We start from the raw sequence: 23674 nt of genomic DNA, 5'->3' as shown, positions 1-23674 counted from the left end.
TGCCTGTAGCACTAGAGATATTTCCCTATTTAAAATAAAAATTAAGTTTAAAAATAAAAATTAAAAAATAAAAAAGAGAAGTTCTCTGAAGTAAATTTGAAACAAAACCTCTAGTTATCATGAATACCTTCATGATATTGAATTAAAGAAAATTTGCACTGAAAAGACACTGATCATCTTTGTAAAAATTTCTATAAATATGGAATATTTTTTCATCATCATTAATTCATTCATTCATGTACTCAATGAATATTTATTGAGCCTATATTTTGCCAGGTCTTACTTGTCATAAGCCGTTGGCAGAAGATGGCAAAGGAACCACATTAATGGTCTCCTTTTTAGGAAACAGTTATTCTTCAGTCAACATGACCCAAATTATCTGTCCCAGGCTCCCGGTGCCTCCAGACTCTGACTTCTTGGATATTCTTGTTCTGGCAATAGCATATGATAGGCTGAGGAGAACAATGGCCAAGAATCAAAATAGCCTAACTAGTTTCCATCACGATAAGTCCTGAAGAGGAACCTTTGTGATTGCTCCTGCTTTCCAGAAATACTGATACTCAACATGCACTGAAAATCAAGGAAAGAAAACTACCTTATATTTTTCACCCTGGGAAATGTCTGACTTGAATACATGATCCTGCAAGAGGACACCCCATTGGACAGGAAGTATGCTCCTTCTTGTCACAATATCAAGAAAGTCACAAAAAAATCTGGATGTCCAGCTTCTCTTGAAAAAGTAGAAGGTCTGGCAACCCTCCACCCATGTTCTCACCTGTCAAGAAATGGCCAGAACTAGGGAATAGTTGTCCTTTGTAGACAAAGTATTCACTAGTCTCTGCTTTCCTACTTCTTTTCTTTTTCTTTCTTTCTTTTTTTTTTTTTAAACTGGATGACCATTTATCCATTCATTCATGTTGATTATCCACTCTAGAGGAGTCATTGTGTTAAACATTAGGGATTATTAAACATTGTAATTGTATAATTTTTTCCAGGCTTTTTGGGAATGGGATGAAGCAGAAAACAGATCTGGCTGACCCTGGTCAGGAAAACTAAACTGGTTCTAAATTCAGCCTTCTTTAACAGAATGATAAGCATTTCAGAGGGGAAGATTGGGCCCTATCTGGTTGAGCACTGATCGTTAAGTTGGGATAGGAATACGAAGAGGAAGACAGAATGTTATGGTTCCTGTGAAATCCTCCCATTTGGAATAGGCTTCCCAGACAAGTGGATATACAGATCCAGTTTCCAGAGAGAAAGGACCAGCAAGTAAAAACATTAGGGTTCTAAACAAGTAAGAGTTGGTTTTGGTCATGGTGGTGGCAGCAGTGATGGGCAATACACTTACAGGTGGGGCTGAACCCAGAGCTGGTTGCTCCCCTGGTAAAGAGTAAGCCCAGAAACTGAGCAGAGCTGACTCTGCAAACTGGAGGCTCTTGGTTCTTACATCTGAGCAAGGTAAGAGAAGGCATAACCGATTTAATAGACTTGTATAATTATGAACTATGAAATATTACAGAGAAGAGAGCTCCCCCTAACCTCCTGGAGTCAAGAGGTTTTTCAGAGGTGATATTTTAACCATTTTAATCTTCAAGGATCAGGTCAGAGTTTCACAGATTGAGATGAGGATCAAGGAAGAGTTATCCAACAAACACGCAATTCACCACCAACTGAGGGCAATATGCTGGGTATAGAAAGAGGCATTAAGGGACGCCTGGGTGGCTCAGTTGGTTAAGCGGCTGCCTTCAGCTCAGGTCATGATCCCAGCGTCCTGGGATCGAGTCCCACATCAGGCTCCTTGCTCAGCAGGGAGCCTGCTTCTCCCTCTGCCTCTGCCTCCCATTCTGTCTGCCTGTGCTCACTCTCTCCCCCTCTCTCTCTCTGATAAATAAATAAAATCTTAAAAAAAAAAAAAAGAAAGAGGCATTAAAAAAAAGGAGAATGCATAAATTGGTACTGACTTTCAAGTAACATAGTCTTGTGGGGAGAAAAACATACAGCAATACTTAGAATAAATTAAAATTCGTGTAACATAAGTATTAACATACTTATGTATAAAAAGTATATTAACATAACATATAAAATAACATAAATATTAATATAAAATAGAAAGACAACACAAAAGCAAGAGGAAAGAATTCTTCTAGTAGGAATAAGGAGAGGATTACCCAGGAGGTTTAAGTTGGGTCCTGACAGATGTGGAGGAGTTCACCAGGCAGACCGTGCAGGCATTCCAAGCTAAAGATACAACGTGTGATGGAGCATTGGACCTTGAAAGCACATTTCAGAGAGTTGTCAACCATGCATTATTGCCAAAGAACAAGGTAAGAAGAATGAAGCAGTGAAGATAAGGTTGCAGAAGGATGAGGGCTGGAGAGCACTGGCAGGTTGGAAAAATGCTAAGCAGTCTGCTGTGCCTGGAGTGGAAGGTGCGCAGCCAAGAATGGCTGTTGCTGATGTTACAAAGATAGTAGAGAATGGATTGTGAAGGCTGACATGTGTTACGGAGCTGTGGTTTTAAAACTTTTTAAGAAGTATAGTCCCCTTTAAGTTTAGCTTATTTGAGGACCCACTCCCAGAAACTATGGAGGATCACAAATATCCTGAAGTCTGCAGAATGCTTTCCCAGGGGTTCTCAGGTCTCAATGAAGAATCCTTGCTTTGAAGAGGTGTTTCCAAACCTTTTAGGTAAAGGTGCAAATGAAAACCGGTAATATATGAATATACTGGGGCCACCACAGAAGAAAGTGCTTGGGGTTAGAGGCAATGAATTGGAGATGTAGCTATGCCTTTCCACCCAGGCATCCTGAAGGCTAGAGTTATCTTGTCCCACCAGTAACTCGTGTGGTGAGCAATGAACCACTCACTGTGGGTTTCCGAGTAGAAGAATAAAATGATCAGTTCTGCATTTTAAAAGATAACTCTAGGGGCCCCTGGGTGCCTCAGTCGGTTCGGCATCCAACTCTTGATTTTGGCTCAGGTCATGATCTCAAGGTCCTGGGATCAGCCCCATGTTGGGCTCTGCACCTCCACACGCCGCAGGGATCTGCTTGAGGATCTCTCTTCCTTTCTCTCTGCCCCTACCCCTACCTGAGCACACACACACTCTCTTTCTCTCTTAAATAAATAAGTCTTTAAAAAATAAAAATAGGGTGCCCAGGTGGTTCAGTCAGTTAACGCTCCGCCTTCAGCTCAGGTCATGATCCCAGGATGCTGGGATCAAGTCCCACCTTGGTCTCCGTGCTCCACGAGGAGTCTGCTTCTCCCTCTGTCCCTCCTTCCACTTCTTTTCTCAATCTCTCAATCTCTTTCTCTCTCTCTCCCAAATAATAAATAAATAAACCCTTTTAAATAAAAATAAATAAATAAAACAATAAAAAGATGACTCTAGCAGCAAGGTAGAGAACAGAGGCATTCTGTTCAGTTACGAGTTTTCCTGAAAGAGCACAGGGAAGAGGCTGTAGAAGCCCGTCACGTACCATTGGTGGAGAGGAGTCTAGAGACTTTAAAAGACAAAACCAAAAGGCCCAGTGCCAGTGATGGCTTCAGAATTTCCACACAGAAGGAACGTATGGGTATCTGTTGGGTTAGAGAAAAGGAATAAGGGACTTGCAGGACCACAAAACATGCTTATATGGATTGTTTACTGCACAGGTCAAGTCTTACTGGTGCATGCAAAATAATTTACCTGAAGCTCATGTTGTTTTAAGAAAATCAGAGGTAAGCATGATAAAAATCAGTTAAGTCCTCTATTAACATAGATGCATCAGAAGCTTGTAGCTTTTTGAAGGGCAACTTGATGAGCAATAATATTGTTTAAAATGTTGCAAACTTAATAAAGAGTCTGATAGATTTCCATTTTAGGTATTTTATGTCTTATAAATCCTTCTTAATACTGGCTGATAAATATAAGGGTTTTTTTTCCTCCCTACATCATCATATTTTAGCTTTATCTGATCAAAAGGGTGGGGTTCATCATCCACAATAACCACTAAGCCACCCAAGAAGAAGCAACATGGCATGTAGAAATCATTCAGGTATGTAGTAGTGAGTATAAATCGAGTAAATTATATTCTGTGCTCTTGTACTTGATACTGTGGATTTTAATAATCTAGTTTAAAATATGGTTAAAAATGTGTCCACCAAGTTCTGCTCCTGCATTATTATTTTTACTTGTTACTATGAGGGTAGCATAGGTGCGATTTTTTTTTTTTTCTAAATAAAACTATTGAGGGGATTTCCTACTTCTTTTCTCCTTTACTCTTCTTTTTTTTTTTTTTTTTAATTTGTTTATTGAGAGAGAAAGAAAGAGGGCACAAGCAGGGGGAACATGAGAAGTAGACTCCCCCCCTGAGCAGGAAGCCCCATGCTGGACTGGATCCTAAGATCCTGAGATCATGACCTGAGCAGAAGACAGAGGCTTAACTGACTGAGCCACCCAGGTGACCCTCTGCTTTACTGTTTAACACAAAGTTTAGAGATTTTTTTTTTCCCCCACAAGTGATTACTCGGGTACTTTGAATTTTTAAACCGATTTTCTTTTTCTACAGAAATCAAAATATTGCCAGATTTCCTTGAACTCTGACAGTTGAGAGCTCAGGGGGACCCTCAGAGGAACGGAGTGCAGCTTAGGAAGGGAAGGACTGACCACACTGCTCCACAAGCCTGCGCTCTGCAGTTATCTCCTGTAGGCAGCTGGGGGACGTTTGGGGCACAATTCTTTTGAAGACTACAAAACACATGCTGAAGTCAGATGCATGGAAGGTAAGGCTGTCCACGTCAACCAAAAGAATGAGTATGAGCTACTCTATATCTCACTAGGAGCGAAAAAAGCAAGGCAGGAAAACAGAGTGGTGTCAGAGAGATTCCCACCCGCCTTTTACTGCCGGAAGGAAACCCAACCCTCAGAGACCCAGAGAAGAAAGTGGCGCTGGATGGATTCTCCTGCACAGAGTGCCCACACATACATTCAGAGAGCGAATTTGCATAGGTATACAGTGCCCTGCGTGCAGCACTTCCGTCTCTTATAAAAGCTATGATGAGGCTGTGCTTCTCCGCCAAACTTATTGTGGCTGCTCTACAGGGGACCGAAGAGAGAGGGGTCCCCAAACAGAAGGAATTATGACACTGCTTCCCTAAGAAGGCAAATGACAGAACAACTATGATAATATTGCCCACAATCGTATGTTATCAAAAAGGGAGGGGGCTCTTGAAAATCTATAGTCTTTAAAATCTAATACGCAGGGTGCCTGGATGGCTCAGTCCTTTGCCTCAGGTCATGACCCCAGGGTCCTGGGATGGAGCCCCCAATAGGACTCCCTGCTCTTGGGGAAGCCTGCTTCTCCCTCTCCCACCCACCCCCTGCTTGTGTTCTAAGCTCTCGCTGTCTCTCTCTTTGTCAAATAAACAGATAGATGGATAGATAGGTAGAGAAATAATTTCTAATATTGATCTAATTATCACTTCCAGCCCCTGGATTTTCCAAATTTGCCAATTTTATGCCATGGTTTAAAACAAATTTTTATTAAGGTATCTGAGCTCAGTCCAAAAATGATTTTATCTAGGCTTTAGGATAAGATTAACTTCTATCAGAATTGTTGGTGTTGGTGATATAGTAAATCTCCTATACAGATTTTCTTGGTAGCAATGAGATATATTCATAACCAGGGAGTTTATAACTAGTAATAGTAAAAGCTGTCAATGTATCACAACCAGATTGTAATTTTACTGCAGTGGGAACTCAAGCTCAGTTTTCCTCCTATTTTCTGGTCCTATTTGCAGCATGACCTGTGAAGATCAGCCATCACAGCCAGTAATACCATTAAAGATCTGATTTTTGTTGTTAAGGAGAAGTAAGAGGGGGGCCTGGGTGGCTCAGTCTATTAAGTGTCTGACTCTTGACTTCAGCTCAGGTCGTGATCTCAGGGTTATGGGATCAGGCTCTGTGCTCAGCAGAGAGTCTACTTAGGATTCTCTCTCTCCTTCTTCCCCTGCCCCTCCCCCTCTCTCTCTCAAATAATAAATAAATAAATAAATCTTTAAAAGGAGAAATAAGATTTAATTTCCTTAAGTGGTAAGTGCACATGTCTAAAATCTTCATATGGGAGATTTATGTACTAAAGTATTTAAAGCAATATTGTAATTATTTTATTATAAAAATAGAGACCTAGAAATATAGTATGTGATATGTACAATTTGAGTTTTATCTTTTTCCTGACTAACCAAGAATTTTCTATTACATATTTCACCAAGAAAGTCAGGATATTTCACTTTTTTTTTTTTTTAAGATTTTATTTATTTGACAGACAGAGATCACAAGTAGTCAGAGAGGCAGGCAGAGAGAGGGGAAGCAGGCTCCCTGCTGAGCAGAGAGCCCGATGTGGGGCTCGATCCCAGGACCCTGAGATCATGACCTGAGCCAAAGGCAGAGGCTTTAACCCACTGAGCCACCCAGGCGCCCCAGGATATTTCACTTTTTAAAAGATTTTTAAACTACTATTATTATTAAGTAATCTCTACACCCAACATGGGGCTCAAACTTATGACCCTGAGATCAAGAGTCATGTACTCTACCAACTGAGCCAGCCAGGTGCCCCAGGATATTTTAATTTTATTTGAATATGACAAATATGATCCTGGGTTAACCTTGGTTAAGATTATCATGTGTTAAATAACTCCAGAGTATATAACTGTGGAGAGAATTAGGGGGAAAATGACCATGAGGAAGTCTGAAATATTAGTGCAGACTGGGATAACCCTGGTATTTAAGCTTTTTCTTTTTTCTTTTAAGGAGAGAGACGGGGAGAGCACATGCAAGCCAAGTGGCTTATAGGGGAGGGAGAAACAGAAGAAGAGAGAAGAGAGGGAATCTCAAGCAGGCTTCCCATCCTGCGTGGAGCCCAACACAGGGCATGACCTCACCACCCTTAGATCATGTCCTGAGCTGAAATCAAGAGCTGATGTTTAACCAACTGAGCCAGAGCCACCCAGGCGCCCTTGATAGAAACTTGAAAAACTTGAATCCCATGTGTTTTTTACCACAACATTTGGGAAATAAATTGTTCTGATTGAGTGAATATTCTAGTTTACTGAAAATAAGAAAACTTTTTGTTTTGACTAGGTGGTAGGAAACTTAGCTAAAATATGTGAGTTTAAAGTCTTCCCTGAGGAGGAAGAATACAACAGCCATGAGTACATGACTGGATCTTACAGCACTAAAGGTCTTACTTTTCCCCTTTATCATTCATTTGACAAATACTTGCTGAAAATCTATTATATGCCAGCTACTCTGCTGAGCAAAAGCTCTGCTTGGTGGACATTATACATGCTATAAAAGAGGCACAGACACAGAGTTCAGAGTGTAGAGATTCCAAGTTGTACCTTGGAAACTGCTCTTAAAAATTCCTATCAGCTTGGTTTTGGTAACACTGAGATTTTGCCTAGAAGTGTGCAACATCTTTTTGCTGCGTGCTCTTAAAATAAAATCTGCTTAAGTGAAATTTCTGGTGAATCACATTTTTACTGCAGGACAAGGTAATCCTATAATGCTTTTACTACAATGTTATGGGAACCAGAGCTTGTTTACTTGTGTATTATTGGCAGAAACGCACAGGGTGCCCAGTAGTCCTTTCTCACGGTCCACACGAAGAGGCCCTCTCCTGATAGAAAGGATAGGCAGTGGGGTACTTCCGGGAGCCTGCCCGCGAACCCGCACTTTTTGGTTTCCCGCCGTACTTCCTGCGGCTGGAGACCGGGCGCAGTGGGGAATCGGGCTGGCACATTTGCCACCCCCGAACTGAAGTTGGTTGGGATAGGAATAATTTACTGGGGGAGGAGTCAAGATGGCGGAGAAGTAGCAGGCCGAGACTACTTCAGCTAGCTGGAGATCAGCTAGATAGCTTATCTAAAGATTGCAAACACCTGCAAATCCATCAGCAGATCAAAGAGAAGAAGAACAGCAATTCTGGAAACAGAAAAACAACCACTTTCTGAAAGGTAGGACCGGCGGAGAAGTGAATCCAAAGCGACGGGAAGATAGACCCTGGGGGGAGGGGCCGGCTCCCAGCAAGCAGCGGAGCAACCGCGCACAAAATCAGGACTTTTAAAAGTCTGTTCCGCTGAGGGACATCGCTCCAGAGGCTACCCGGGGCAAAGCCCACACGGGGTCAGCGTGGCCTCAGGTCCCGCAGGGTCACAGAAGGATCGGGGGTGTCTGAGTGTCGCAGAGCTTGGGGGTATTGGAACAGGAAAGCCGGCTACAGAGACAGAGCCGACAGTAAGCTCACAGCTCGGTGTTACCTTGAACCGGTAGCAGGCTTGGTGAGCTCGGAGCGAGGCCGGAGGTCAGGCAGACGGGAGTAACTGAGCGCGGTTCTCTGGGCGCGCACTGAGGAGTGTGGCCCTGGGCTCTCGGCTCCTCCGGGCCGGAGACCAGGAGGCCGCCATTTGTATTCCCGTCCTCCGGAACTCTACGGAAAGCACTCAGGGAACAAAAGCTCCTGAAAGCAAACCCAAGCGGATTACTCACCCCGGCCCCGGGTAAAAGCGGTGCAATTCCGCCTAGGGCAAAGACACTTGAGAATCACTACAACAGGCCCCTCCCCCAGAAGATCAACAAGAAATCCAGCCAAGACCAAGTTCACCTACCAAAGAGTGCGGTTTCAATACCAAGGAGAGCAGCAGAATTCTAGAGGAGGAGAAAGCAAAGCACGGACTCATGGCTTTTTCCCTGTGATTTTTTTTAGTCTTGCGGTTAATTTAATTTAATTTTTTTCTTTTTCTTTTTTTTATTTTTTTTTTTTTTTGCCTTCGGGTAAAATTTTTTTTTTAACTGTTACCTTTTTCTTTTTTAACGATTTTTTACTAGTTTATCTAATACATATATTTTTTTTCTTTTTTATATTTTTCTTAGGTGTTTTCTTTTTTTTAAAAATTCTTTTTTTTTTCTCTTTTTTCTTTTTTTTTTATTGTTTCCTTTTTGAACCACTTTTTATCCCCTTTATCCCCCCTCACGATTTTGGATCTCTTCTAATTTGGTTAAAGCATATTTTCCTGGGGTTGTTGCGACCCTTTTAGTATTTTACTTGCCCCTTCATATACTCTTATCTGGACAAAATGACAAGACGTAAAAATTCAACACAAAAAAAAGAACAACAGGCAGTACCAAAGGCTAGGGACCTAATCAATACAGACATTGGTAATATGTCAGACCTAGAGTTCAGAATGACAATTCTCAAGGTTCTATCCGGGCTCGAAAAAGGCATGGAAGATATTAGAGAAACCCTCTCGAGAGATATAAAAGCCCTTTCTGGAGAAATAAAAGAACTAAAATCTAACCAAGTTGAAATCAAAAAAGCTATTAATGAGGTGCAATCAAAAATGGAGGCTCTAACTGCTAGGATAAATGAGGCAGAAGAAAGAATTAGTGATATAGAAGACCAAATGACAGAGAATAAAGAAGCTGAGCAAAAGAGGGACAAACAGCTACTGGACCACGAGGGGAGAATTCGAGAGATAAGTGACACCATAAGACGAAACAACATTAGAATAATTGGGATTCCAGAAGAAGAAGAAAGAGAGAGGGGAGCAGAAGGTATACTAGAGAGAATTATTGGGGAGAATTTCCCCAATATGGCAAAGGGAACAAGCATCAAAATTCAGGAGGTTCAGAGAACGCCCCTCAAAATCAATAAGAATAGGCCCACACCCCGTCACCTAATAGTAAAATTTACAAGTCTCAGTGACAAAGAGAAAATCCTGAAAGCAGCCCGGGAAAAGAAGTCTGTAACATACAATGGTAAAAATATTAGATTGGCAGCTGACTTATCCACAGAGACCTGGCAGGCCAGAAAGAGCTGGCATGATATTTTCAGAGCACTAAATGAGAAAAACATGCAGCCCAGAATACTATATCCAGCTAGGCTATCATTGAAAATAGAAGGAGAGATTAAAAGCTTCCAGGACAAACAACAACTGAAAGAATTTGCAAACACCAAACCAGCTCTACAGGAAATCTTGAAAGGGGTCCTCTAAGCAAAGAGAGAGCCTACAAGTGGTAGATCAGAAAGGAACAGAGACCATACACAGTAACAGCCACCTTACAGGCAATACAATGGCCCTAAATTCATATCTCTCAATAGTTACCCTGAATGTTAATGGGCTAAATGCCCCTGTCAAAAGACACAGGGTATCAGAATGGATAAAAAAACAAAACCCATCTATATGTTGCCTCCAAGAAACTCATTTTAAGCCCGAAGACACCTCCAGATTTAAAGTGAGGGGGTGGAAAAGAATTTACCATGCTAATGGACATCAGAAGAAAGCAGGAGTGGCAATCCTTATATCAGATCAATTAGATTTTAAGCCAAAAACTATAATAAGAGATGAGGAAGGACACTATATCATACTCAAAGGGTCTGTCCAACAAGAAGATTTAACAATTTTAAATATCTATGCCCCCAACGTGGGAGCAGCCAACTATATAAACCAATTAATAACAAAATCAAAGAAACACATCAACAATAATACAATAATAGTAGGGGACTTTAACACTCCCCTCACTGAAATGGACAGATCATCCAAGCAAAAGATCAGCAAGGAAATAAAGGCCTTAAACGACACACTGGACCAGATGGACATCACAGATATATTCAGAACATTTCATCCCAAAGCAACAGAATACACATTCTTCTCTAGTGCACATGGAACATTCTCCAGAATAGATCACATCCTCGGTCCTAAATCAGGACTCAACCGGTATCAAAAGATTGGGATCATTCCCTGCATATTTTCAGACCACAATGCTCTAAAGCTAGAACTCAACCACAAAAGGAAGTTTGAAAAGAACCAAAATACATGGAGACTAAACAGCATCCTTCTAAAGAATGAATGGGTCAACCGGGAAATTAAAGAAGAATTGAAAAAAATCATGGAAACAAATGATAATGAAAATACAACGGTTCAAAATCTGTGGGACACAACAAAGGCAGTCCTGAGAGGAAAATATATAGCGGTACAAGCCTTTCTCAAGAAACAAGAAAGGTCTCAGGTACACAATCTAACCCTACACCTAAAGGAGCTGGAAAAAGAACAAGAAAGAAACCCTAAGCCTAGCAGGAGAAGAGAAATCATAAAGATCAGAGCAGAAATCAATGAAATAGAAACCAAAAAAACAATAGAACAAATCAACGAAAGTAGGAGCTGGTTCTTTGAAAGAATTAATAAAATTGATAAACCCCTGGCCCGACTTATCAAAAAGAAAAGAGAAAGGACCCAAATAAATAAAATCATGAATGAAAGAGGAGAGATCACAACTAACACCAAAGAAATACAAACAATTATCAGAACATACTATGAGCAACTCTACGGCAATAAATTTGACAATCTGGAAGAAATGGATGCATTCCTAGAAACATATAAACTACCACAACTGAACCAGGAAGAAATAGAAAGCCTGAACAGACCCATAACCAGTAAGGAGATTGAAACAGTCATTAAAAATCTCCAAACAAACAAAAGCCCAGGGCCAGACGGCTTCCCGGGGGAATTCTACCAAACATTTAAAGAAGAACTAATTCCTATTCTCCTGAAACTGTTCCAAAAAATAGAAATGGAAGGAAAACTTCCAAACTCATTTTATGAGGCCAGCATCACCTTGATCCCAAAACCAGGCAAGGATCCCACCAAAAAAGAGAGCTATAGACCGATATCCTTGATGAACACAGATGCGAAAATACTCAACAAAATACTAGCCAATAGGATTCAACAGTACATTAAAAAGATTATTCACCACAACCAAGTGGGATTTATTCCAGGGCTGCAAGGTTGGTTCAACATCCGCAAATCAGTCAATGTGATACAACACATCAATAAAAGAAAGAACAAGAACCATATGATACTCTCAATAGATGCTGAAAAAGCATTTGACAAAGTACAGCATCCCTTCCTGATCAAAACTCTTCAAAGTGTAGGGATAGAGGGCACATACCTCAATATCATCAAAGCCATCTATGAAAAACCCACCGCAAATATCATTCTCAATGGAGAAAAACTGAAAGCTTTTCCGCTAAGGTCAGGAACACGGCAGGGATGTCCATTATCACCACTGCTATTCAACATAGTACTAGAGGTCCTAGCCTCAGCAATCAGACAACAAAAGGAAATTAAAGGCATCCAAATCGGCAAAGAAGAAGTCAAATTATCACTCTTTGCAGATGATATGATACTATATGTGGAAAACCCAAAAGACTCCACTCCAAAACTGCTAGAACTTATACAGGAATTCAGTAAAGTGTCAGGATATAAAATCAATGCACAGAAATCAGTTGCATTTCTCTACACCAACAGCAAGACAGAAGAAAGGGAAATTAAGGAGTCAATCCCATTTACAATTGTACCCAAAACCATAAGATACCTAGGAATAAACCTAACCAAAGAGACACAGAATCTATACTCAGAAAACTATAAAGTACTCATGAAAGAAATTGAGGAAGACACAAAGAAATGGAAAAATGTTCCATGCTCCTGGATTGGAAGAATAAATATTGTGAAAATGTCTATGTTACCTAAAGCAATCTACACATTTAATGCAATTCCTATCAAAGTACCATCCATCTTTTTCAAAGAAATGGAACAAATAATTCTAAAATTTATATGGAACCAGAAAAGACCTCGAATAGCTAAAGGGATATTGAAAAAGAAAGCCAACCTTGGTGGCATCACAATCCCGGACTTCAAGCTCTATTACAAAGCTGTCATCATCAAGACAGCATGGTACTGGCACAAAAGCAGACCCATAGATCAATGGAACAGAATAGAGAGCCCAGAAATAGACCCTCAAATCTATGGTCAACTCATCTTCGACAAAGCAGGAAAGAATGTCCAATGGAAAAAAGACAGCCTCTTCAATAAATGGTGCTGGGAAAATTGGACAGCCACATGCAGAAAAATGAAATTGGACCATTTCCTTACACCACAGACGAAAATTGACTCAAAATGAATGAAGGACCTCAATGTGCGAAAGGAATCCATCAAAATACTTGAGGAGAACACAGGCAGCAACCTCTTCGACCTCAGCCGCAGCAACATCTTCCTAGGAACAACGCAAAAGGCAAGGGAAGCAAGGGAAAAAATGAACTATTGGGATTTCATCAAGATCAAAAGCTTTTGCACAGCAAAGGAAACAGTTAACAAAATCAAAAGACAACTGACAGAATGGGAGAAGATATTTGCAAACGACATATCAGATAAAGGACTAATGTCCAGAATCTATAAAGAACTTAGCAAACTCAACACCCAAAGAACAAATAATCCAATCAAGAAATGGGCAGAGGACATGAACAGACATTTCTGCAAAGAAGACATGCATGTGGCGAACAGACACATGAAAAAGTGCTCCATATCACTCGTCATCAGGGAAATACAAATCAAAACCACAATGAGATATCACCTCACACCAGTCAGAATGGCTAAAATCAACAAGTCAGGAAATGACAGATGCTGGCGAGGATGCGGAGAAAGGGGAACCCTCCTACACTGTTGGTGGGAATGCAAGCTGGTGCAACCACTCTGGAAAACAGCATGGAGGTTCCTCAAAATGTTGAAAATAGAACTGCCCTATGACCCAGCAATTGCACTATTGGGTATTTACCCTAAAGATACAAACGTAGTGATCCAAAGGGGCACGTGTACTCGAATGTTTATAGCAGCAATGTCCACAATAGCCAAACTATGGAAAGAACCTAGATGTCCATCAACAGATGAATGGATCAAGAAGATGTGGTATATATACACAATGGAATACTATGCAGCCATCAAAAGAAATGAAATCTTACCATTTGCGACAACATGGATGGAACTAGAGCGTATCATGCTTAGCCAAATAAGTCAAGCGGAGAAAGACAACTATCATATGATCTCCCTGATATGAGGAAGTGGTGATGCAACATGGGGGCTTAAGTGGGTACGAGAAGAATAAATGAAAGAAGATGGGATTGGGAGGGAGACAAACCATAAGTGACTCTTAATCTCACAAAACAAACTGAGGGTTGCTGGGGGGAGGGGGTTTGGGAGAAGGGGGTGGTATTATGGACATTGGGGAGGTTATGTGTTTTGGTGAGTGCTGTGAAGTGTGTAAACCTGGTGATTCACAGACCTGTACCCCTGGGGATAAAAATATATGTTTATAAAAAATAAAAAATTATATTAAAAAAAAAAAAAAAAGAAAAGAAAGGATAGGCAGTGGGATGTAGAAACAGTATGGCCCCAGAAGAAGTAAGACAAACCTGACCATTTGACTCTGGGGTAAGTCCTTCACGGTAGCCTTAGTGCCCTTATTTGGAAAATGGAATAATATTGTCTGACCTAATGTTATTCTGAAGATTTGAGAAGATAATTTATTCAACGAATATTCAGCAAGTGCTTTATCCTGAGAGCAGTGGAGAATCTCTATAAGGTCTTAAGCAGAAAAATCAAGATAATTAGATTTGAACTCTGGAAATCACTCCGGCTGCAGTATGGAGAATGAAGGTGAGGCAAGATTAGAGGGAGGGAAACCAATTAAGAATGTATTATTATTCAGAAATGCGTGTAGCCTTCATTGAAGTAGAGACAGTGAGGATGAAGAGAAGTTAATGGGTGTGAGCATAATTAAGAAATTAAAGGAAAAGCACAGGGAATATAGTCAAAGGTATTATAACAGCACTGTGTGGTGACAGATGGGAGCTATGCATAATATAGAGTTGTCTAATCACTATGTTGTCCACCTGAAACTAGTGTAACATCGTGGGTCAACTATACTCAAGAAAAAAAAATTTTAAGAAAGCAGTATCAAGAAGACATGCTACATGTGGATGGTAGGAGTGTAAGTACAAAGGCACATCTAAGTGGATATCTTGGATATCTTGGATCTCTGAGTGGCTGGAGGTGACATTAACTAGAAGAGGAGACATTAAGAGCACAGCAGGTTGTGGGAAGAATGACAAACTCTGTCCTGGATAGGTAACGTCTTTTGTGGGGTGCCCAAGTAGTGATAGACATCATGAGGTTGGAAATATGGATCTGGAGATAATGCTGGAGAACGTGCTGAGTAGAAGTTCAGTCACCGGTGGCCTTTACTGAACAGACTTCCCAGATGGCTAAGCATATCCCTGCTTCCCCCACTGGCCTGCACAATTCCGCCTCTTACGGACTACGAGCTGCTCATCATAATGCAGCATAAGTCATTCATCCTGTGGAACTTTTCACTACTACTGGCACCACCTGAATGGCCTGTCTAGATTCTGTCTCAGTCTCTCAGCTTTCCAAATGCCATTCAAAAAGAAATCACTCTGTTGTTTCATTTTCAGTGGACTGTAGATTAGTTTTCCACTCTGGTTTCTGAGATCTTCAAGCTTCTGAACCTGTTTTCAAGATGTGCTCAAAGTACCATACATACCCTCCCTCACTCTGGCTTTCCACACAGCCACTGAGGCACCATGGTGGAATCGTCACATAGAGAGACATCATAATGGGGAAGAGCATTCATGCTGGAGAAAACGCAAGCAACCCTGAGAAGACCAATGGGTATTCCAGACCAAAGTGAGTGATGGGGAGCTGAGGGGACAGTGCTGTGACGTGACACTGGGGAGGCAGGCAGGCATCTGATCATGCTGGGAACATGCAAAAGTCCAGAGGTGAGAAATCACTTGTTCGGGGAATGGAAGTTTCAGTAATTCAGGGAACAAAGAGGTGAAACTGCAGAAGCATTTTCAAGAAGAGGTTCGGATCACAAGGGCCTTATGAACCACATGAGGAAGTGTGGACTTTATCCTGACAGCAATGGGAAATTATTGAAGTTTTACATGAGGGAGATTTGCAGTTCAGAAAGACCACCTGGGTTCTCAGCAGGTGGATGATGGGATGGGTGGCAGCAGCCCAGAGGCTGTTACAAAACGCCGGGGGACATAGGTGGCCCAAGTTATGCCAGGGAACCAGGGAAAAAAGAAGCAATGCATTCAAGAATTCCTAGAGAGGAATAATTTGCAGCCTGGTGAATATCTGGATGTGGGGGAGTTAAGGAAGGCAGAGAGCATGACTGTCCCCCAAGTTTCTGGTGTGGGCAACCCATGGCGTGATTCTACTGTGTCCCTCTTTCTTCCAGAGAGCTGCCTGAGGGTGGTGGCCATCACTCTACTTCCCTCCACAGTGGTGACTGGAGACTTAAGTTCCCAGTCAGTGGATATTAAGTTGATACTGAAGAAAACCCACGCCCACTGTGGCTGCTACTGATGAAAGAAGTTCTGCCTTAAGGAGTCGAGGACAAACAGAAGCCTAGCAGGGAGGTTAGTAGCAACCACGGTGCTCTGCAGGGACACCATTCGGGGCTTCCTCCATACTGATATCCCCCAGGGGTATCTCATTTTTAAGGAAAGAGCACCAAGGGGGCCAAACCTGATTCCTTAAGAATTTAAGTTCCCTATTCCTTCTGCCAAAGCTTAACAGATAGTGTCACAATCTCTTTAAAGTGATCATAAAGTATATTCCTTTTCTCACCAACTGTAAAATTCGACAAATCAGGTTACCATGTAGCAATACCTGTACTCACCAATTCTAAGATTTGATTTATTGACACCCCAAGCATTTCTAATTCTCCATACACTTGACCACTAGCAGGAACCACAACTTTCTGTTTAACAAGTATTTTAAAAACTATGTGGCTTACCACAGCACCTTGAAGAGGTGCCTTTTTTTCCTATTATTATACTAAAGCCTATCATCTGATATACTCAGAACATACCAGAACTTTTTTTTAATGTAAAATACTTTTAAATTCAGTTACCCTGAAGCTCTTGCTTTTAGTTTGAGAGTAATTCTGCTTCAGACAGGATGTACTTCATTTGAGGAGGAGAAAAAAAAAAAGCATAAAGGAACTTCCAAGAGTTTATTTCTCTGAAACCATTTTAAGAAGTAATAAAGATTCATTGCTTTTTTCCTGAGAACTGAGAATAGTTTTTAGTAAATGCCATAATGAAAATGTGCATAATTTTATGAAAACACAGTATTTTAGGCTATATCAGTTAATAGTTGATGGTATTTGAACATTTTTAGTGAGGAATAAAAACACCTAGGGGAATTTTAGGTGAACCAAGAAATGGAAACAAGTTGATTAAATTAGGTTGTAGATTTTCTTTTCTTCCATTTCTAAAACACTTATGTACAGTGTTAAATACCTGATAGGTGCCTAACCAATATATTTTTTTTTACTAAAGTCCTGTTTTTTTCAATTTTAGAAGGTAGCATATTTTTGTTTAATTTTTGTATTGCAACTTCAATTTACAGGTCTGATATTTGTTTATAAACACAACCAAAGTTTTCCTTTAATCAATCAACACTATCATCAAGAGTCCTCCTTGCACAAAAACATTTTAAGGGACACAAAATAAATGTTATTTGTTTCTTTTTATTTATTTGAGAGAGACCATTTGAGAGAGAGAATGAGTAAGGGGAGGGGGAGGGAGAGGAACAGAGGAAAAGGCAGAGAGAGAAGCAGACTCCCTGCTGAACAGGGAGCCTGATGTGGGGCTTGATCCCAGGACCCAGGGATCATGACCTGAGCTGAAGGCAGACACTTAACTGACTGACCCATCCGGGTGTCCCACAAAATAAATGTTTTTAAGGAGAGAACCCCATTGGAATGCAGTCTTTTGTTTTTGTATTCACTTGTGGGAGAAAAACTATGAAAAACCCATTTTATTCCAATATATGTATTTTATTTATTTACTTATTTGTTCATTTGTTTATGCATTTATTTTTAGGAAGAATGATATTAGTGACATTGAAACCAGAGAAAGAAAGGTTTTCTTCTGTGTGTGTCATGTTTCCAGCTTTTTATTAAATAAAAATAGTATTATGAAGATTGTGCACATTGCATGTTCCTATTTCACTAATAGAGATGGTCAATACATAACAAGTGAACCTGGTCATTATTAGTGTTTTTTGTACTTTAAGCATCTTCTCTATATGACCTACTTTGATTATTCTTTTTTTCATTCTGGGACTACAAAACAAAAAAACCCTGAAGCATTTTATTTCCACTGACAGCAAATATGTCACTTTTAGGATCTTTTTACTTTTTATCACTGCCAAGTTACATTAGAATAGAAAATTTGACATTTGCTGGATGTAATACTTAGTTATCCTTAATTTTAAACATCAAAAATTAAAGTTATTTCTTTATTTGAAAGGACACCCTTGGAAGTGCTCAGTAACTATGAGTAGATTTAAATATAATATGGAATTTATATCTATCATACCACTTGGCATTTTGTCCAAAGGATCTGATATTAGAAAATAAGTGTTTTGTTATAAAGAAATAACTGATTAAAAAAAAAGAAAAGAAAAGAAATAGCTGGTAGGGGGTGCCTGGGTGGCTCATGATCCCAGGGTCCTGTGATCAAGCCCCAGGTCAGACTCCCTGCTCAACGGGGAAATTGTTTCTCCCTTTCCCTCTGCTGTTCCCTCCACTTGTCCTTTCTATCTCTCTCTCTCTAAGAAATAAATAAAAACTTTTTTAAATACATATTTTATTTTTTTATTTGTCAGAGAGAGAGAGAGCAGCAGGCAGAGGGAGAAGCAGGCTCCCAGCTGAGCAAGGAGCACAATGTGGGACTCAACCCCAGGATCCTGGGATCATGACCTGAATCAAAGGCAGACCCTTAACTGACAGACCCATCCAGGCATCCCAATAAGAAAGAAAGAAAGCAAGAAAGCTGATAGTTAAGATGATTTCTCCCATTTTCGTCTTCATCATTAGAGTATATGTTAAAGTGCCTTACATTAATATTTACCCTTTTTACTAGAGTACTTTCTCTATAACCTTTGATTTCTCTAATACATAGCAGAGCCTAAATACCTATCTACCAGTTAGAAGCACTATATATAGGACTCTCTGGGCTGAAAAGGAGGTTTAACTTGGTGACCTTCCCTAATATTCCACAATCACAACGACAATGATGATAAGGTTGCCCTATGTTATCTACTTTACTCTCCTAACATTACTCTGAAATTGAGGAGTGAGTACACTTATTCTCATCTTATAGCTGGAGAAAAGAGCCATAACTTTTCCTAAGTCATACAGCTGTTCTCTGTAGATTTGGAATCTAAACCTTAGTCTTAGTCTTTCCTTACAGAATAAACAAAGTGGCTTATAAACAACTTGTCTGTTTTTCTGAACCTTTTTAGATGACCCCTTGCTTCCTAAACACCTGCAGATCCTTCTTCTGAGAAGTTGCTAGCAATTCTCTCATATGCTGACAGAGGTATGAAGTTGAGTTAATCGCGGGGTTTAGGTGAATCATCAAAGCAAGCCAGTGAGAACGTGTAAAAAATAAATTGGAATCTTCAACTTAAAATCTGCATGGTTAACCATTCAAGTAAATGATTGACCACATTTATTAGCGATCACAGGCTTAAATCCTCATGACAGTTAACATCACATATTTTTTTTGATAAAACAACATTATATTTTGGAGTTCTTTACCACAAATTTGAAATTGAAACATGTGGGGTGCCAGTCAGTTAGGCATCTGCCTTTGGTTCAGGTCATGATCTCAGGATCCTGTGATGGAGCCAGCCCGGTGTCAGGCTCCCTGCTCAGTGGGGTGTCTGCTTCTCCCTCTGCCTCCGCCTCATGCTCCATCTCTCTCTCTCTCTCTTTCAAATAAATAAATAAAACTTAAAAAAAAAAAAAAAGAAAGAAAGAAATTGTAACTCATAAAAATGGGATTTCCAGAGCTGTAGGGGCCTCAAAACACTTTGCATGATGCTAGTCAAATGAAGTTTTGGCATCATTTTACAAATATAAATTATTTGAGAAACTGAAAGTTCTTTGTAGTCAAATGCATTATCTTTCAAAACTTAAAGATTGGGGTGCCTGGGTGGCTCAGTAGTTTAAAGCCTCTGCCTTTGTCTCAGGTCATGATCCCAGGGTCCTGGGATCGAGCCCCGCTTCGGGCTCTCTGTTCAGCAGGGAGCCTGCTTCCCTTCCTCTCTCTGCCTACCTGTGATCTCTGTCTATCAAATAAATAAAATATTTTTTTTAAAAAAATTAAAGATTATAGCAAAATAACAGTGTTACTCTCTTATAAAGAGAACTTTCTTTGTGAAGAGTTAGTTGTTTTATTAGTTAGTTAGTTGTTATATTGGAAATGGTCTAGTTCACAGTAAGATCTCAGCAAGTATTTGTTGAATGAATAAATACATGAGTCTCAAGTTCTAGAAAGAAGTCTGAAATTTAGAAATAGATTAAGGGCCACAGCTAAAAAGGAGGGAGCTAAATTTATTCCAAATGGGTGAAAGACAAGTATATAGAAGAGAAGTTCTCAAGAATGCACCTAGATAAGAAGTATGAATTTGGATAAGAGATAAAATTATTTTGATGATGTCATGTCACTTATAATTGGAGTTTAATAAGGTAGTCAGTACCAAAGAAATATATAAAGGTCAATAACTCTCAGACACAGAAAATAATTTGGAAAATGTAAAAGAAATTATGTCATGGATAATAAAATGAATGGAAATAATTTCACAAAAATATATAGTACTTACATGAAAAAATTATAAATATCCACTTAGAGACATAAAAAAAGATTTGAATAATGGAGAGCTAATCCCAAATTAGATGATAAACTTAACAGTCATGGTTCCAATAGCCCACTTTGTACCTATTAGAATGGCCCAACTGTTTCCTTTGCTGTGCAAAAGCTTTTTATCTTGATGAATAGTTTATTTTTGCCTTTGTTTCCCTTGCCTTTGGAGACATGTCTAGCAAGAAGTTGCTGTGGCCAAGGTCAAAGAAGTTGCTGCCTGTGATCTCAAGGATTTTGATGGATTCCGGTCTCACATTGAGGTCTTTCATCAATTTTGAGTCTGTTTTTATGTGTGGTATAAGGAAATGGTCCAGTTTCATTCCTTTGCATGCGGCTGTCCAATTTTCCCAACACCATTTGTTGAAGAGACTGTCCTTTTTCCTTTGGATATCTTTTCCTGCTTTGTTGGAGATTGGTTGACCATAGAGTTGACAGTCCATTTCTGGGTTCTCTATTATGTTTCATTGATCTATGCATCTGTTTTTGTGCTAGTACCATGCCGTCTTGATGATTACAGCTTTGTGATAGAGCTTGATGTCCGGAATTGTGATGCCACCAATTTTGGTTCTCTTTTTCAACATCCCTTTAGCTATTCAAGGTCTTCTCTGGTTCTGTACAAATTTTAGGATTATTTGTTCCAGCTCTGTGAAGAAAAGTTGGTGGTATTTTGAAAGGGATTGCTTTGAATGTATACATTGCTCTAGGTATCATAGACATTTTAATAATATTTGTTCTTCCCATCCATGAGCATGGAACATTTTTTCATTTCTTTGTGTCTTCCTCAATTTCTTTCATGAGTGTTCTAAAATTTTCTGAGTACAGATCCTTGGCCTCTTTAGTTAGGTTTATTCTAGGTATCTTGTGGTTTTGGGTGCAATAGTAAATGGGATCAACTCTTTAATTTCTTTCTTCTGTCTTATTGTTAGCATATAGAAATGCAACTGATTTCTGTGCACTGATTTTATATCCTATCACTTTGCTGAATTCCTGTATGAGACCTAGCAATTCTGGGGGGGGGGGGATTTTTAGGTTTTCCACATAGAGTATCATGTCATCTGTGAAGAGTGAGAGTTTGACTTCTTTGCCAATTCAGATGCCTTTTATTTCCTTAGCCTGATTGCTAAGGCTAAGACTTCTAGTACTACATTGAACAGCAGTAGTAAGAGTGGACATCTCTGCTATGATCCTGACCTTAGGGGAAAACTTCTCAGTTTATTGTGGGCTTTTCTATATGGTTTTTATGATATTGAAGAATATTCCATCTATCCCTATACTATGAAGAGTTGTAATAAGAAAGGATGCTCTACTTTGTCAAATGCTTTTTCTGCATCTATTGAGAGGATCATATGGCCTTGTCCTTTCTTTTATTAATGTAACATATCACACTGATTTCAGATGTTGAACCACTCTTGAAGCTCAGGAATAAATCCCACTTGATCATGGTGAGTAATCCTTTTAATGTACTGTTGGGTTCTATGGGCTAGTATCTTGGTGAGAATTTTTGCATCCATTTTTATCAGGGATATTGGTCTGTAATTCTCCTTTTTTGAGGGGTCTTTGTCTGGTATTGGAATCAAGGTAATGTTGGCCTTATAGAAAATAGTTTGGAAGTTTGCCTTCCATTTCTATTTTTTGAAACAGCTTCAGAAGAATACGTACTAATCATTCTTTAGGTGTTTGGTAGAATTCCCCTGAGAAGCCATCCATCCACCCTGGGCTCTTGTTTGTTGGGAGATTTTTGATTACTACCTCAATTTCCTTACTGGTTTTGGGTCTGTTCAGGTTTTCTACTGCTTCCTGATTCAGTTTAGGTAGTTTATATGTCGCTAGGAATGCATCCATTTCTTCCAGATTGCCTAATTTTTGGTACATATTTGCTCGTAATATGTTCTTATAATTGTTTGTATTTCTTCTCTATTGGTTATGATCTCTCCACTTTCATTCATGGTTTTATTTATTTGGATCCTTTCTCTCTCTCTTTTTTTTCCCCCAAAATCTGGCAAGGGGTCTATTGATCTTATTAATTCTTTCAAAGAACAACCTCCTAGTTTCATTGACTTGTTCTACTGGTTGTTGTTGTTGTTGTTGTTTGTTTGTTTGTTTGTTTCTATTTCATTGATTTCTGCTCTAATCTTTATCAATTCTCTTCTTCTGATAGGTTTAGGCTTTATTTGCTATTCTTTCTCCAGCTCCTTTAGGTGTAGGGTTAAGTTGCATAATTTAGACCTTTCCTGTTTCTTGAAAAAGGCTTGTATTGCTATATACTTCCCTCCTAGGACTGCTTCTGCTGCATCTCAAAGATTTTGAACACTTTTGTTTTCATTTTCATTTGTTTTTGTGATTTTTAAAAAATTCTTTCTTAATTTCCTGGTTGACCTATTCACTCTATAGTAGGATACTCTTTAGCCTCCATGTATTTGAGTTCTATTCAAATTTCCTCTTGTGATTAAGTTGAACTTTCAAAGCATTGTGGTCTGAAAATATGCAGGGAATGATTTCAATCTTTTGGTACCAGTTGAGACCTGATTTGTGGCCCAGAATGTGATCTATTCTGGAGAACATTCCATGTGCACTCAAGAAGAATATGTATTCTGTTGCCATAGGATGGAATGTTCTGAATATATCTATGAAGTCCATCTGGTCCAGTGTCATTCATAGCCCTTGTTTCCTTGTTGGTCTTCTTCTTAGATGATCTGTCTATTCCAGTGAGGGGGATGTTAAAGTCCCTACTATTATTGCATTATTGGTTGTTTCTTTAATTCTGTTATTACCTGGTTTATATAATTGGCTGCTCCCATGTTAAGGGCATAAATATATACAACTGTTAGATCTTCGTGTTGGATAGACCCTTTAATTATGATATAGTGTCTTTCCTTATCTTTTATTACAGTCTTTGGTTTAAAATCTAATTTGTCTGATATAAGGATTGCTGCCTCAGGTTTCTTTTGATGTTCATTAGCATGATAAATAGTTTTCCAACCCCTCACTTTCAATCTGGAGGTGTCTTTAGGTCTAAAATCAGTCTCTTGCTGATAGCTTGTTGATATGTC

At 39.5% G+C, this 23674-nt stretch overlaps 2 long non-coding RNA genes across 2 annotated transcripts in view; both read left to right on the top strand.

Moving 5' to 3' along the window:
- LOC309842400 overlaps window positions 1-23674 on the top strand; it is a 458493-nt gene that overhangs the window by 281808 nt on the left and 153011 nt on the right. The window lies entirely within an intron of this gene.
- Window positions 4351-23674, top strand: part of LOC309842399 — a 36225-nt gene continuing 16901 nt past the window's right edge. Inside the window, exons 1-2 of the long non-coding RNA XR_014299631.1 lie at window positions 4351-4442; window positions 4551-4764. This is a non-coding gene — a long non-coding RNA (uncharacterized lncRNA). The remainder of the gene's footprint in view (window positions 4443-4550; window positions 4765-23674) is intronic.

The sequence above is a fragment of the Mustela nivalis genome (assembly GCF_964662115.1).
Source record: "Mustela nivalis genome assembly, chromosome: 10".
Taxonomy (NCBI): domain Eukaryota; kingdom Metazoa; phylum Chordata; class Mammalia; order Carnivora; family Mustelidae; genus Mustela; species Mustela nivalis.
The sequence above is the reverse complement of the archived record's forward strand: the minus strand, read 5'-3'. Positions and strand labels throughout refer to the sequence as shown.